We start from the raw sequence: 15,747 nt of genomic DNA, 5'->3' as shown, positions 1-15,747 counted from the left end.
TCGCGTATTTGAGTAATATTTATTTCTGTTTGATCGCACTGTGGTATGTTTATGAATTTTTCAGGTTTTCGGACTCCTCGATAGAGATTGATTGATTTACGGGCAGAAACCAAGCTATTTGGATGATTTACGCGTATTAGATGCTTATCGGAGTCGATTCCTTGTTAGCACGCAGTTTTGAGGCTTTTGCACGACCTCCTCTGGACAATTTCAGAAATTTTGCATTTCATGGAGGTTGGTGCCCGTTGCACGGTGCACGGCCCATTGCACGGGCCGTGCATATTTGCACGGCCCATGGCACGGGCCGTGGCACGGCGAAGGCATTTCTGTCTATAAATAGGCGCATGCAAAACGAGACGGGCTTCCGCTTCTGATTTCTAAACTTCTTTACGTGCGCGACCCCTCACTCCTGCACCTCTGTTCTTGACATTTTGGGAGACCAACGTCAGTTCAAAGGATTGATTTGGAGGATTCAAGAAAAGATTGAAGTTTCTAGACGATTGACCGAGACATCCGAGATCCATACTTGAGGCTGGTTTCAGAATTGGCACTTGCGACATTCCCACTCCGATTCGATAGAAGAGCGGTTATATGTTTCATTTTCTTTTCTATTATTTATTTTCTTTTGTATTTGTTTCTTTCATTATGAGTAGCTAGGATTGCCGAACCCATTGGGGTTCATCTTTGTTGAAGGTTTATGTTTAAATATTGGATTTTTTTTATCTGCCATTTTTGTAATCTTCTTACTGTTTAGTAATAAAATTTTATTCAATTAATTTGAGACGTTAAATTAATTGTCTTTTGGGTTGTTTCTTGACATTGAGAAATGCTTTTTACAATTGGAAATTAAATAGTAAGAACTAGTAATTAACACTTAGAGATAAGGTTAATTCACTCGCCGGATTAAGAATTAACAACTCTTAATAGTTCTAAATCACGCTTAATGCTAATCTGTAATAATCTGATAGGAAGAGATTTCATTAGGTTAGTGCAGATTTAGGAACTCAGTGAGCTTGAGAGAGGAGCGGAGTTTGATTCAGGATTTAGGCACGGGTAGCAAGATTGGCAGTTTATAAAATCAACCTTAGAATTCCATCACTTAGGTCCCCTTTGGGTTTGCTTCTTTGTTACGGTTGTTTTGTTTGATTGTCAGTTGTTGTTGTTCCTTTATTTGCATTCATAATCATTAGTTAATTAATTTAGACTTCTCACACCTTATTTCAGATTAAATAACATAACGAACAGTAGTAACTTTGGGTTTACCCGATCTCCAGGAATACGACCTTGATACTCATTAGTGCTAGACCGCATCGATAGGTTCACTGCCTTAAGTGTAGGTTGCATAAGTAGCCCATCATCTACCTTCCTAGAATTACAGATAAATGTACAAAAAAGAACTGAAAACTCAATATTACTAATTCATTTCTATAGTTTGAAATTCTTGTAGTAACAATATTGAGTTTTTGGTTAACACAATTTAGTTCTTTTTGTATATTTATTTGTAATTTCTCGATTCATTTAGGTTTACTTTCTATTTATATATTAATCTACGAAATTACAGATAAATGTATAAAAAAGAATCAAAAACTCAATATTACTAATTCATTTCTATAGTTTGAAATTCTTGTATTAGTAATATTGAGTTTTTGGTTCACACAATTTAGTTCTTTTTGTACATTTATCTATAATTCCTCGATTCATTTAGGTTTACTTTCTATTAGTAATTTTATAAATCCCACATATATTATTACTTGAATCACATCAATTCTTTTTTGAATCTTTATACATGCAGTTCCCTCAACACCAGAACTTGTTGATCCTATATCTATCTAATATCTTTGTTTTTAATGAATAATTCTAAATCTATCTAACAATTGATTCCTATGTGATACACTTTTTTAATTAAAAGAATTTGGTCAATTCCAACAAACCTTATTCTTGGACTTGAAATTTGCTAGAATTGGATCCTTTCTATTTCGATATTGAAAATATACTTACGAAGTTGTTCCAACTTATTGATTAGGGCTAACCCTAGATTCTTGCTCCTAAGAAATAAATTAATACTTTCTACTTGAGCTCAATCATGTACTATTTACATTATAACCCAATAAAAAATGAAGGTTCCAGTGTATAACAGAACAAACGATGTCGAGCTAAGAGCACTCCTTTCTTCTTCACTTCAGATCGGAAAATAGAAGAGTTGAGTGAATAAAAACCCCAAGGAGGTTCATGGCCAAGGGTAAAGATGTTCGAGTAAGGGTTATTTTAGAATGTACTAGCTATGTTCAAAACAGTGTTAATAAAAATCAATAGGCATTTCTAGATATATTAGTCAAAAGAATCGATATAATACGCCTAGTTGATTGGAATTGAGAATATTCTGTCCTTATTGTTATAAACACACAATTCACGGAGAGATAAAGAAATAGATGGAACCGGTCGCCTGCGTGTTACCTTTACAAGAAAGATGAAAAATGACATAAATGACATATTAATATATAATATGTTATGTTAATATATTGTTAATATATATTAACATTAACATATATTAAAATTATATATATATATATATTTAAATATAAAATAAACAAGCAAAATCCTATTTCTTAATTCTAAATCATTTTTGATCCAATTGAACAAAATAGGATTTTTGAAATAAGGAATAAACAAACCATGGATTTATCCATAGAAAAGGATCCCATGATCCTGAACCGATCTTACTTGGGATCTTAAATCCCAAGTTTGTTTATGAAGAGCATATCTAATTATATTAGTGTCTATAATTGATTTCTTATGTGTAATACTAATTGATAGGGCCTTATTGGTAAGTGCTACAAGATCTCGTACATTAGAACCTATGGTTTTGGACCCGAATCCATTAGTACAGAACATTTTATTTTTCAAGTGAAATCCCCTAGTATATGAAAGAGTAAAAAAGTGCTTTCGTTGTTGTGGAATAAGAAGCCTTCATATCTTAATGCATGTATTTAATTTATTCAGAGCAATAACAAGAATATTTCTAGTGGAACATCTTTCACAATCCCTAGAGAGATAGTTCACTAATAGACCGAGGTAGAACCAATAAAGATTTCTTTTTTGATTCATCCCCGGAGTTGGATACCTCATTCAAGAATTATTTTTTATCCAATCCGTAGAATCAATAAAAAAGGTAAATCCATTATGATGCACTACATTCGGCTCGGTTACTGATAGAGTGAATAGATATGCCACTTCTTGAAATCTCTCTTTTGATTCAAAATCACGGTTATGTGGGGGGGGGGGGGAATTAATATATTTTCTTTTATAAAGAATCCCATATTTTATTGAGTTGGAAACTTGAAATATATTTTCTTAAAAGAATATGGGATTTTTTTATAGGATTCTTTATTTAATTTGATATCGACTTATAAATATATAGAAATACAAATTCTAATATCTAATATATAAATTCCATATTCTACATAGATATATAATATATCTATATATCTATATAATAATATCATAATATATAAATAGAACATTGAATTCTATTTTTTAATTCACTTCAAATTTAGTGAAAAAAGTTTAGATCAATGATGGATAGATAAGATCATAAAATTATATCCATCAATGTTGATATTGGTTGACACGGATATATAAGTCATGTTATACTGTTGAATAACAAGTCCTCAATCATCTATTTCGATTTATTTCCTTTTATAGAGAATTCTTGTGCTTAGGAGTCCCTGATGATTAAATAAACCAAGATTCTATCATAACTGCAATTTTAGAGAGACGTAAAAGCAAAAGCCTATGGGGTTGCTTCTGTAACTAGATAACCAGCACTGAAAATCGTCTTTACATAGGATGGTTTGGTGTTCTGGTGATCCCAACTTTATTGATCGTAACTTCTGTATTTATTATCGCTTTCATTGCTGCCCCTCCGGTAGATATTGATGGTATTCGTGAACTTGTTTCTAGATCTTTACTTTATGGAAATAATATTATTTATGGTGCCATTATTCCTACTTCTGCGACTATAGGTTTGCACTTTTACCTAATATGGGAAGCGACGTCTGTTGATGAATGGTTATACAATGGCGGTCCTTATGAGCTAATTGTTCTACACTTCTTACTTGGTGTAGCTTGTTACATGGGCCATGAATAGGAGCTTAATTTCCGTCTAGGTATGCGCCCTTAGATTGCTGTTACATATTCAGCTCCTGTTGCAGCTGCTACTATTGTTCTCTTGATCTATCCAATCAATCAAGGAAGCTTTTCTGATGGCATGCCTCTAGGAATTTCTAGTACTCGGTTTTTAGTAAGGCATAGAATATGTCGTCAAATATTCAATATGATTCCATAAGATCTAGTTTCATTCAAAGAACAAATTCTAACCAATTGAAAGGATCTTCTGATCAATCCAGAGATCATTTCGATTCCATTAGTAATGAGGATTCAGAATATCATACATTGATCAATCAAAGAAAGATTCAACAACTAAAAGAAAGATCGATTCTTTGGGATCCTTCCTTTCTTCAAACGGAACGAATAGAGATAGAATCAGATCGACTCCCTAAATGCCTTTCTAGATATTCCTTAATGTCCCGGCTATAACAAAATGTGAGAAGGAGATGAATAATCATTTGCTTCCTGAAGAAATCGAATAATTTCTTGGGAATCCTACAAGATTCATTCGTTCTTTTTTCTTTGACAGATCGTCAAAACTTCAGCTGGGTTTGAATCCTACTGGGAGGTTCACTAGAGATCAGAAATTGTTGAAAAAAGAACAAGATGTTTCTTTTGTTCCTTCCAGGCGATCGAAAAATAAAGAAATAGTTAATATATTCAAGATAATCATGTATTAACAAAATACCGTCTTAATTCATCCTATTTCACCAGATTTGGGATGTGATATGGTTCTAAAGGATGAACTGGATATAGACAAAAGAAAGATTTTCTGTCTCCTTTGTTGGTATTGCAGTAGCCCTTTGGTTAGGTATTGGAGCAACATTGTGATATGCATTGTTTTACACATGTTTATATGCTCAATTACTTTCATTTTTATGCGTAGTTATCTTGTTTTATGCCAGAATCACCTGTATTTTGGTTCTTTTCATGTTTCAGGTGATCATTGACGGACATTATTAGTATTTAAGGGAGATACTTGCGAATACGAACCAGAATCCATCAAAATTGAGCAAAGGCTAGCATTTCAAGGTTGAGCACGGCCTGGACTCTAGCCGTGCTGAACCATTGATATTTGACCCTCAAAAGTGACCTTTCGGCAAGGTTTCCAAGGCCACCACGGCCTCTATCACGGCATGTGGTGGCTCAGCATCGGCGAAGGCACGGTTAGGGAGAAGAAATTTTTCGGGACTCGAAGGTCCACCACAAGCTTGAGCATGGCCGTGCTGACCAGCACAGGCTTGGGCACAGCCGTGCTGACCAATATAGGCTTGAGCACAGCCATGCTGAAACATTTATATAAGCAAAATTGAGTTCTTTTGTGGAGGGTTCGATTTTCTAACTTGATTTTACATATACATGCATAAGCCATCTTTACCCAAACTTCAATACTCGACTTTAGGAGACCATTTCATCTATTAAAGGAAGGATTACACTGGGTTTAACATCAAATTGAAGATCAAGAGGAGATTTGGAGGCATTCAAGAGGCAGTTTAGGGTTCATCATTCGAAATTGAGAACTTAGGGTTTTTCATTCAACTTGAAGGAGAAGGGTGTACATGCTTTCAATTTACTTTTCTGAATCTGTTCTTTACTTTGTGTTGCTTATTAGTAAGAGTAACTAAATTTGTTAAACCTATTTAGGTTCCTATGTTGTTGGATTATTTTTAATGTTTATGAGACTTAGATTATCAATGCTTGTCTCTTCTTGCTTTCATTATTAATGAGAAATCACATTATTCATGAGACATTGTGAGTTGTGGTGTTTAGATTGCTTTATGTAATTGAGAAACTCATTTAGTAATTGAAAATTTGAATAGCAAGAACTGGTTAATGATCACTTAGAGATAAGGGTAATTGACTAGCCGGATTAAGAATTAACAAAGCTTAATAGAGGCGGGTTAAAGCTTAATGCTAATATAATAATCGATCGTTAGGAAGATATTCCAACTTTAGGTTCTTAAGTTTAAGAATTCAGTTATCTCGAGAGGGAAACTGAATTTAGTTAAGAATTCGTCCATGGGTAATTACAATTGGTAATCAATATAATCTCTATCTTCACTAAAATCCAACTAGCTTAGGTCCCCTTGGGTTTGCTTTTTCCTTTGATTGTTTCACTAAATCCTTTCAGTTTGTCTGACACTTAGTTAACTACTTGTTTACATGTAATCATAGAATAACAACTTCATTGATTTTGTTAGGGTTAGATATCATAAGACGCTGTAGTAGTTCTAGGATCACCCTTACCCGAGAATACGACCTTGATACTCATCGTTAGTGCTAGTCTGCATCGATAGATTTACTGCCTTAGATTGTAGCTACACAAATAGCCTATCAAGTTTTTGGCGCTGTTGCCAGGGAAACACTTTTGTGTGAACTAGAATGAAATTGTATTTGTGTTAATCTAGCCATTTTTATTTTATGTCTTTTCATTTCTTTTTTTTCTTATTCTTTATTATTTTATTCATTCCTATGTTCTTTGGTTGCTACCTTGTTAATTACAGGTAGTGTATGACCAGGAGGTCTAATTCTGATCGAATAAACCTTTTAGAAGTTGCTTCGCTAATGGAAGATGCGCATGAGTTTTCAAATGAGGAGGTATTGGAGCAGCTTGAATTTTGGTTAGCACACGAGCCAAGCGACAATACTGTGGAATTTCGTGAGATTGACAGGGTAGGTGTGCATCAGTTGAGACCATCACTTGAGGAACCACCAATACTCGAGCTGAAAGATCTTCCATAACATCTCAACTATGCATATCTGGATGAGGATTTCAGGTTGCTTGTCAGTTTAGCAGTGGACTTGACACCTGAGGAGAGGGAGATGCCTTTACCCTTTCTAAGGGAGTACCTATAGGGGTTCGCTTGGGAAAATGCTGACAATCCAAGGATTAGCCTCACTTTTTGCCCAACCTACATTCTTATAGATGATATCAATAACCTGGCAATTGGACCGCAGAGCAAGCTAAACCCGCACACGAAAGGAGGGGTTACCAAGTCCAGCTAAATGACTCGAGACAAAAAGAAGCGCTTTTGGGAAGCACCCCAAATTTTATTTTATGTTTTTAACATTTTATTTTTTTATTTTGAAACATTTTATTAGTTTTAGTTTTCATATTTTATTTAATTTTAATTTTCAGTTTCTATTATTTTTTTATTTTTCATTTTCAACTCATGCCGAGTACCCACCAAATTTCCACTCCACCAGCCTCGGCGGATGATCAGGGCAGTCCCCCTAGATCTTCTTTTTATTTTCTGGGTTGATTTACTTTATTTTTCATCCATGTAATGTTTCTTTATTTCTACATCCCATGCAGGGTACCCACTTCGTTTTACACTAAAGATAGTGTGTTCGTCAAGTGTGGGGTGGGTGTGGGTAAACCGTATATTCTGTTCTCTTTCCCATGACTTTTGGATGTGTCTGAAATTGCTATCACTGGTGTTGTCTATTTTTAGGATGTCAGGACCTGTGTTCTTCATGACATTTAAGCTTAGTTTATTCTTTCGTAATTAATGACTTAATTCACACACTAGTAATTGATTTCTCCTTTCAATTTTTGTTCTTAGAAAGTAATTTCATTGTATTCAATATGTCAATTTGGCTGGGTTAAACCGGTGTTACTTGAGTTCCTTACAAATTTACAACCTTCAACTTTGAACTTTGATTATGCCAATCTCTTATACAATTTATGTGATGATTCAATTGATAAGTCTGAGAACCAATTGCAAATTTTAGCCACTTCAAACGTGACTTTTTGAACCAAAATTTGAGCATCCATTGCACATTATGCTCATCATTTTTCTTATTTGAGTGTGTGCTGCACTTAATTTTATTTTTAGAACTTGCTCTGTAATGCTTGTTGAGGTTACATGAATTTCGAATACCATTAGATGATTTGGGCAACTTAGGAATTCACCACATCTGGCCAAAAGCCTACCCTTTGTTTCCATTAGTCAGCCAGTTTTGAGCCTTAACCTTTTCTTTATAATTTGCACCTATACACTACACATACACCATTATATACATTTTTCTTTTTCTTTCACCCTGTATACTGAATAATTATGTGTTATGCTTTTTCTTTTATGGAATCATAGTGCCTACTTTTGTTATAAATTCACTTAGCCTTTTTAATCATTCTTTGGTGGTCCCTGCAATCCAAATTGGATAACTGTTCTCATTGTTTATGTCACTAATCATGTAGCCCCTCTGTAAGCTATTGTGGCATATATATATGATAAAAAAAAGAAAAAAGAAGAAAAAGAAAAAGAAAAAAATATTCTAACTTATTTCTTAGGTCTTAGCTTTTTTGAATTTAATTATTGTGAGCATCCTTTACTTCAAATAAGGCTTAGTGAGTATTTTTTTGTTGTTTTGGCATTCAGCTCCTGAAGCATTCATTTTAAATAATTGCACGATTTTTCAGTATACTTTACACTTCTATACAAATATTCTTACCTTTACCTTAGCCACATTTCAATCCTTGTAAAGACCCTTTGATTTTGTTATTCATTTATTCACAGTAGTAAAGATGAGATTGATGAGCAAGCTTATGGTAAACAGGTTGTGTGCAACTGCGTTGAGGGAATTTTCTTGTTAACTGTAAACACTGTGAGTGATTTGAGAGATTCTTGTGAGGCAATGGTTCCTAGTCTTTAATACTGAATTGTTATATAAGTTGTACTTCGAGATGGTATTATTATAGTTTTTCTTTGAAGGTGTATAATTTGTTAGTTACTTGAGTTTCATTCTTTATATGTTGAATAAGGTTGAGTTATGAACTTTAGCATGGATTTTTGAGGGGTGATTGTTGCTTGTATATGTATTAAGTTATTGATTGCTTGAGGACAAGCAAAAGCTTAAGTGTGGGGTGATTTGATATGCATTGTTTTACACATGTTTATATGCTTAATTACTTCCATTTTTGTGCATAGTTATCTTGTTTTATACTAGAATCACTTGTGTTTTGGTTCCTTTCATGTTTCAGGTGATCATCGATGGACATTATTAGTATTTGAGGGAGATACGTGCGAATACGGACTAGAATCCATCAAAATTGAGCAAAGGCTAGCATTTCAAGGTTGAGCACGGCCTAGACTCTGGCCGTGTTGAACCATTGACATTTGACCCTCAAAAGTGACCTTTCGGCACGGTTTTTGAGGCCCACCATGGCCTCCATCATGGCTTATGGTAGCTCAGCACCAGCGAGGGCACAGTCAGGGAGAAGAGGCTGATTTTTCGGGACTCGGAGGTCCAGCACAGGCTTGAGCACGGCCGTGCTGACCAGCACAGGCTTGGGCACAACCGTGTTGACCAGCACAGGCTTGAGCACAGTCATGCTGAAACATTTATATAGGCAAAATTGAGTTCTTTTGTGGAGGGTTCGATTTTCTGACTTGATTTTATGTATACATGCATAAGCCATCTTTTCCCAAACTTCAATACTCGACTTTAGAAGACCATTTCATCTATTGAATGAAGGATTTACATTGGTTTTAACATCAAATTAAAGATCAAGAAGAGATTTGGAGGCATTCAAGAGGCAATTTAGGGTTCATCATTCGGAATTGAGAATTTAGGGTTTTTCATCCAACTTGAAGAAAAAGGGTGTACATGCTTTCAATTTACTTTTATGAATTTGTTCTTTACTTTGTGTTGCTTATTAGTATGAGTAACTAAATTTGTTAAACCCATTGGGGTTCCTATGTTGTTGGATTGTTTTTAATATTTATGAGACTTTGATTATCAATGCTTGTCGCTTCTTGCTTTCATTATTAATGAGAAATCACATTATTCATGAGACATTGTGAGTTGTGGTGTTTAGATTGCTTTATGTAATTGAGAAATTCATTTAGTAATTGGAAATTTGAATAGCAAGAACTGGTTAATGATCACTTAGAGATAAGGGTAATTGGCTAGCTGGATTAAGAATTAATAAAGCTTAATAAAGGCGGGTTAAAGCTTAATGCTAATTTAATAATTGATCGTTTGGAAGAGATTCCAACTTTAGGTTTTTAAGTTTAGGAATTCGGTTATCTCAAGAGGGAAACCGAATTCAGTTAAGAATTTTTCCACGGGTAATTGCGATTGGTAATCAATATAATCTCTATCTTCACTAAAATCCAACTAGTTTAGGTCCCCTTGGGTTTGCTTTTTTCCTTTGATTGTTTCACTAAATCCTTTCAGTTTGTCTAATACTTAGTTAACCACTTGTTTACATTTAATCATAGAATAACAACTTCATTGATTTTGTTAGGGTTAGATATCATAAGACACTATAGTAGTTCTAGGATCACCCTTACTCGAGAATACGACCTTGATACTCACCGTTAGTGCTAGTCTGCATCGATAGGTTCACTGCCTTAGATTGTAGCTACACAAATAGCCTATCACATTGCCTATTGATAAATCCATAACTTTAGGTCTTTTTTAAATTGATTCAATTGTAAAATAAAATATCATGATGTGTATGTGTATCTAGGGAATAGTTGCTTCAAAGTGAATTCTCCCTAGATAACATCTATCATATTTATATTTTATTCTTTGGTAAAAAGATTAAATTGCAAAATTTTTTCTATTTCTAGAATACCCAATATATGTTTTACATCATCTATACGAAAATGTTCAATTTTTGTAAGATCTTCTTGACTCCTATTCAAAAGGCTCGATAATGTATATTGATGTGCGTAAAATACACACATCTAAATGGGGTTTTTAAGATTGATTTTTTGGACATTTGGATGTGAATTGGTCCCAACACTCACCCTATGCATCTGTTTGTGTGCATTAGGTCCAAAAGAGGTCAAAGAATGATAAAGGGAAGAATTGGAGCATAATTGGACGTCAAAGCTGCCGAAACAAGCTAAGTACGAGTATGAGGAAGCTGAACATGGCCGTGTTGGTTTCAACACTGGCTGTGTTCCCAACATAGGCACCAACACGGCCGTTTTGGGTGCATAAGACATCAAAGAAGAAGAGGCGTTAGGGAGCACGAGCGCAGAGAGTAACACGGCCAGGAACACCAAACCGTGTTCCCAATACGGCCAGGAACACTAAACCATGTTCCCAACACGGCCAGGAACACGGCCGTGTTCGCGGCGACAGGACGAATTAATTAAAAGAAAGAGCAAGAGAAAAGATAGGAGAGCGGGGGAGAACATCCCAAACCCTAATTTTTCTCTCTCTAGGGGTTTTCTAAGTTGAAACCAAGGAAAGAGGAGACTTGGATCAAGGTTTTAATTGGATTCCCTTTAAAGATTGAAGATTGGGCGAGGTTCGTTGATTGGTTTTCAAATCGAGCAAGAGGAACAAGAATCGATTCAATTCGAGCAAGAGGAATTGAGGCTGTTTACTCTCATCCAAGGGTGTAATCGGGTTTTCTCTACCTTTACTCTTTGTTGTAATTGTATTCTTGTGGATTTTGATAATGAACATGATTAGCTAGATTGATTAAATCCATTAGGATTTCTTTACTATGTTGGCTTAGTATTATATTGTTGGATTGTTTGGGTTAGTTTTGTATTCTTCTTACTTTCAGTATTAATGAGATAATGCATTAGTCATGAGACGTTGTGAATTGTGTGTTTAGATTGCTTTGTGTGATTGAGAAGTCCATTTGGCAATTGGAATTTTGAATAGCAAGAACTAGTTAATAATCGCTTAGAGATAAGGATAATTAACTAGCCGGATTAAGAATTAACAAAGCTTAATAGAGGCGGATTAAAGCTTAATGCTAATTTAAGAATCAATCGTTAGGAAGAGATTTCAACTTTAGGTTATTAGGTTTAGGAATTCAGTTATCTCGAGAGAGAAACTGAATTCGGTTAAGAATTCATCCACGGGTACCATAATTAGACTCACCAATCCTTTATCTTTTGTTTGATTGCCAACTAGTTTAGGTTCCCTTTGGGTTTGCTTTCTTGTTTTGGTTATTTTAGTTATCAATTACTCCTGCATCTCCCTTAGAACTTAGCTTGTAGCTATTAGTTAGTTTAGAAATTATTCATCACTCATTTTAGGTTAATATAACAAAGAACAAAGGAGTAACTCTGGGCTTTCACTTTCCCGAGGAATACGACCTTGATACTCGCCATTAGTGCTAGACTGCATCGATAGGTACATTGCCTTAGATTGTAGCTAACACAAGTAGCACACATCATATATATATTAGATCTTTTGAAGCAATTATAGATCTTAGGAGTCAATTCTGATTGGTCAATAAAAATGTATTTTAATGTTATTTCATTTTTATTTTTTCTTAATTTAGTCAATTTATTATAAAAGGTAAAAAGAGGTAAAGTAACCTTATGTTGATTTTTTTCTAAATGGAAGTTTTCTTCTTCTGCATGTAGAAAAGGAATAATTAAATCAATCACAAATTTTGGGAGGCTTTATGAAGTGCTTCTTTAGGAGTTAAACTCCCATTTGTCCATATTTCGAGAAAAAGTATGTCTTGCTTTTCATTCCCATTTCCATAAGAACGAACACTATGATTCACATTTCGAACAGGCATAAATACACAATTTATAGGATAACTTCCCTCTTGAAAGTTATTTGTTGATTTTATACGATAGCTGCGATGTCTCTTGATTTGTAATCCAATACACAAATCAATTAGTTCTGTTAGGCTAGTGATATGCTATGTATTATCAATTATTTCTACAAAAGGCAGTAAAATGATGTCTTGAGCAGTTATATATCCAGGACCCTTGACACAAATAGACGCGTCACAAGTTCCATACAAATTGCTTCTCGATACAATTTCTTTCAAATTCATTAAAATTTCATGTATTGATTCTTGAATACTTGCTATAGTCGAAAATTCATATGGTATTTTCTTAGATTTTACACGTGTGATACATGTTCGTTTGCTTTCTCTAAGCAAAGCTCTTTGCGTCGCAATGCCTATTGTGTCGGCTTGGCCTTTAATAAGTGGTGATAGAATAAAGCATCCATAAAAAAGACGCTTATTGTCAGTTCTTGATTCAACACATTTCCACTGTAGTGTCCGAGTAGATATTGTTACTTTCTCTCGAATCATAATAATATTGAAATCATTGAATTATTTATTTTTCTTGAAATCTCTTCGATATTTATATTTACAACACGTCTTATTTTAAGGGGCCTGCAGCCATTATGTGGCTTAGGGGTTACATCCCGAACGAAGCTTAATAATATACTACTTCTGCAAATAGCTCTTAATGCTACATCTCGCCCGAGACCAGGACCTTTTATCATGACTTCTGCCCGTTGCAGACCTACTACTGTTCGAATAGCATTTCTTGCTGCAATTTGAGCTGCAAATGGCGTTCCTCTTCTTGTGCCCTTGAATCCACAGGTGCCGGCGGAGGACCAAGAAATCACTCGACCCCGTACATCTGTAAGGGTCACAATAGTATTGTTGAAACTTGCTTGAACATGAATAACTCCTTTTTGTATTTTATGCGCACTCTTACATGAACCAATTCTTGGTAAAGGTTTTGCCATATTTTATTATCTCATAAATATAAGTGAGGGGTCTATGGATATATCCATTTCATGTCAAAATAGATCCTTTTTTTTTATTTGTACATCAGATCCTTTAGAGCATTTCCGCTTAGCAAGGTTATCCTTGCCTTTGTTTATGTCTCGGGTTAAAGCAAATTACTATAATTCGCCTTCGTCTACGTATCAATCGACATTTTTCATAAATTTTACGAACAGAAGCTCTTATTTTCATATTTGTCGTCCTTTAAATTTTGAATATACTTACTTTTTTTGAAGAAAATAAGTTATTCTAAACTTTGAAATCGCAAATTGTATCCCTTAAAAGTTGGAAAAAAAAAAACTAATCATTCAAATCTTTGTTTGTTACGGAGTCTACAAATTGGAAGTGCTCTGGTCGAATTCTAAGTACTTAACACTATTTCTAAGCAGTATAGGTATAAAAAAACTATGTTGGATCCTTCTTGAAGCATAACCTAAAACCAGATCTTCATTATTTAAAGGAACTTGGAACATACTATTGAAAAAGTGATTTAGAAATTAAACCTTCCCGAATTGAATCCATTTTTTATTCTTTCATTCCATCTAAAATCCCCTTCAAATATCAATTAATGTAAAAGGAATAATATTAGAAACCTCTCCTTTATCTTTTCTTTTTTCACAAATAAGAACTTGGGATATAATTCGGACATCCGAAAGATTTCCATGTATAACACAAGATTTCTCCACCGACTATTTCTAGTTAGGCTTCTCGGTCAGTCAATATATCCCGAGAAGTAGAAAGAATTACAATACCCATCTCGCCCAAAATTATAGGAATTGTTTGATAGTTAGAATAGATTCGTAGACCAGGTTGGCTAATTCGTTTTAGATTTGTACTAGTTCTATAGAGTCCTATCCTCTTCCTTCTATGTCGTAAGGTTAAAACCAAAATTTTTTTATTGCTTTCCTGGTGTTTGCTGACATTTTCATAATGTTTCACACATACTAGTTCTATAGAGTCCTATCCTTTTTGTAAAAGTATTTTAATAATGTTTCAGTGATATTAGTGAATGCTATTCGAATGGTTCCTTTTCTATTCATGTCAGCATTTCGAATAGAGGTTATTATCTCAGCATTTCGAATTGTTTCAGTGATATTGTTTGATACTTTTTTTTTTCTTTTTTTTGAATTACTTATTTTATTAAAGATATATGTGTGGAACATTATTTACTAATGAAACTCTATTTCATTTTTATTCAGATACTATAACTATACAATAAGAACTATATAATAAGTACGATAACTATATACTATAACTGTATCATGGTCTCATCTTAATTTTAAATGGTATTATCTTTTATTTTAGTTAGAATTTTTTATTTTATAATACTTGATGCGCTAATAAAACTATTTAGTAAAATTTAACTGTTCAATTCTCAGGTGATTGCACCAGAAATTCGAGTTCCCTTTGGATTTCCTACTTGATCAATGACAACTGCAACATTGTCATCATATTGTATTATCATACTGTTATCACATTTTTGTTCTTTACAAGTACGTACAATTACAACTCTGATTACTTTTGATCTTTCTAGAGGTGAATTTGGTGTCGTTTCCTTGATCATAACTACAATAACATCACCAATATGAGCATATCAGCGATTACTAGTCCCTATGATTCGAATACACATTAATTCTCGAGCTCCGCTATTATCTGCTACATTCAAATGGGTCTGAGATTAGATCATATCATTCTTTTATCTGTTATTTCAATGAAAAGGAAAAAAGATATATTGTTTGTCCAAAACAAAAAAAAAACTTTTGATTTATTTTAGCACCCCAAAACAAAAGTCCTTTTCCTTTAGTTCTATATTCCTATTCCCGAAATAATGAATTGAGTTCGTATAGGCATTTTTGGTGCTGATATTGAAATAGCCCTTCTTGCTATGTTTTCTACTAATCCACTCATTTCATAAAGTATTCTATGTAACGCCTGCATTTTCTCATCATACATGTTATGTGTATTTACATTTAATCATTGGGCATATGATGGTATATTAATAATATTTTTATTTTATGGGAATAAATATATATTAATTATAAGTAGAGAATAAGAAG

General features: G+C 33.9%; 2 pseudogenes; one reads left to right on the top strand and one right to left on the bottom strand.

The window, feature by feature from the left end:
• Positions 1–3,742: 3,742 nt before the first annotated feature.
• On the top strand, positions 3,743–6,909 carry LOC112534391 (annotated as a pseudogene).
• Positions 6,910–10,693: 3,784 nt separating this feature from the next.
• Positions 10,694–13,231, bottom strand: LOC125369122 (annotated as a pseudogene).
• Positions 13,232–15,747: the final 2,516 nt, after the last annotated feature.

Source organism: Ricinus communis, chromosome 2, assembly GCF_019578655.1.
Source record: "Ricinus communis isolate WT05 ecotype wild-type chromosome 2, ASM1957865v1, whole genome shotgun sequence".
Taxonomy (NCBI): domain Eukaryota; kingdom Viridiplantae; phylum Streptophyta; class Magnoliopsida; order Malpighiales; family Euphorbiaceae; genus Ricinus; species Ricinus communis.
This window is presented reverse-complemented; position numbering and strand designations above follow the sequence as displayed.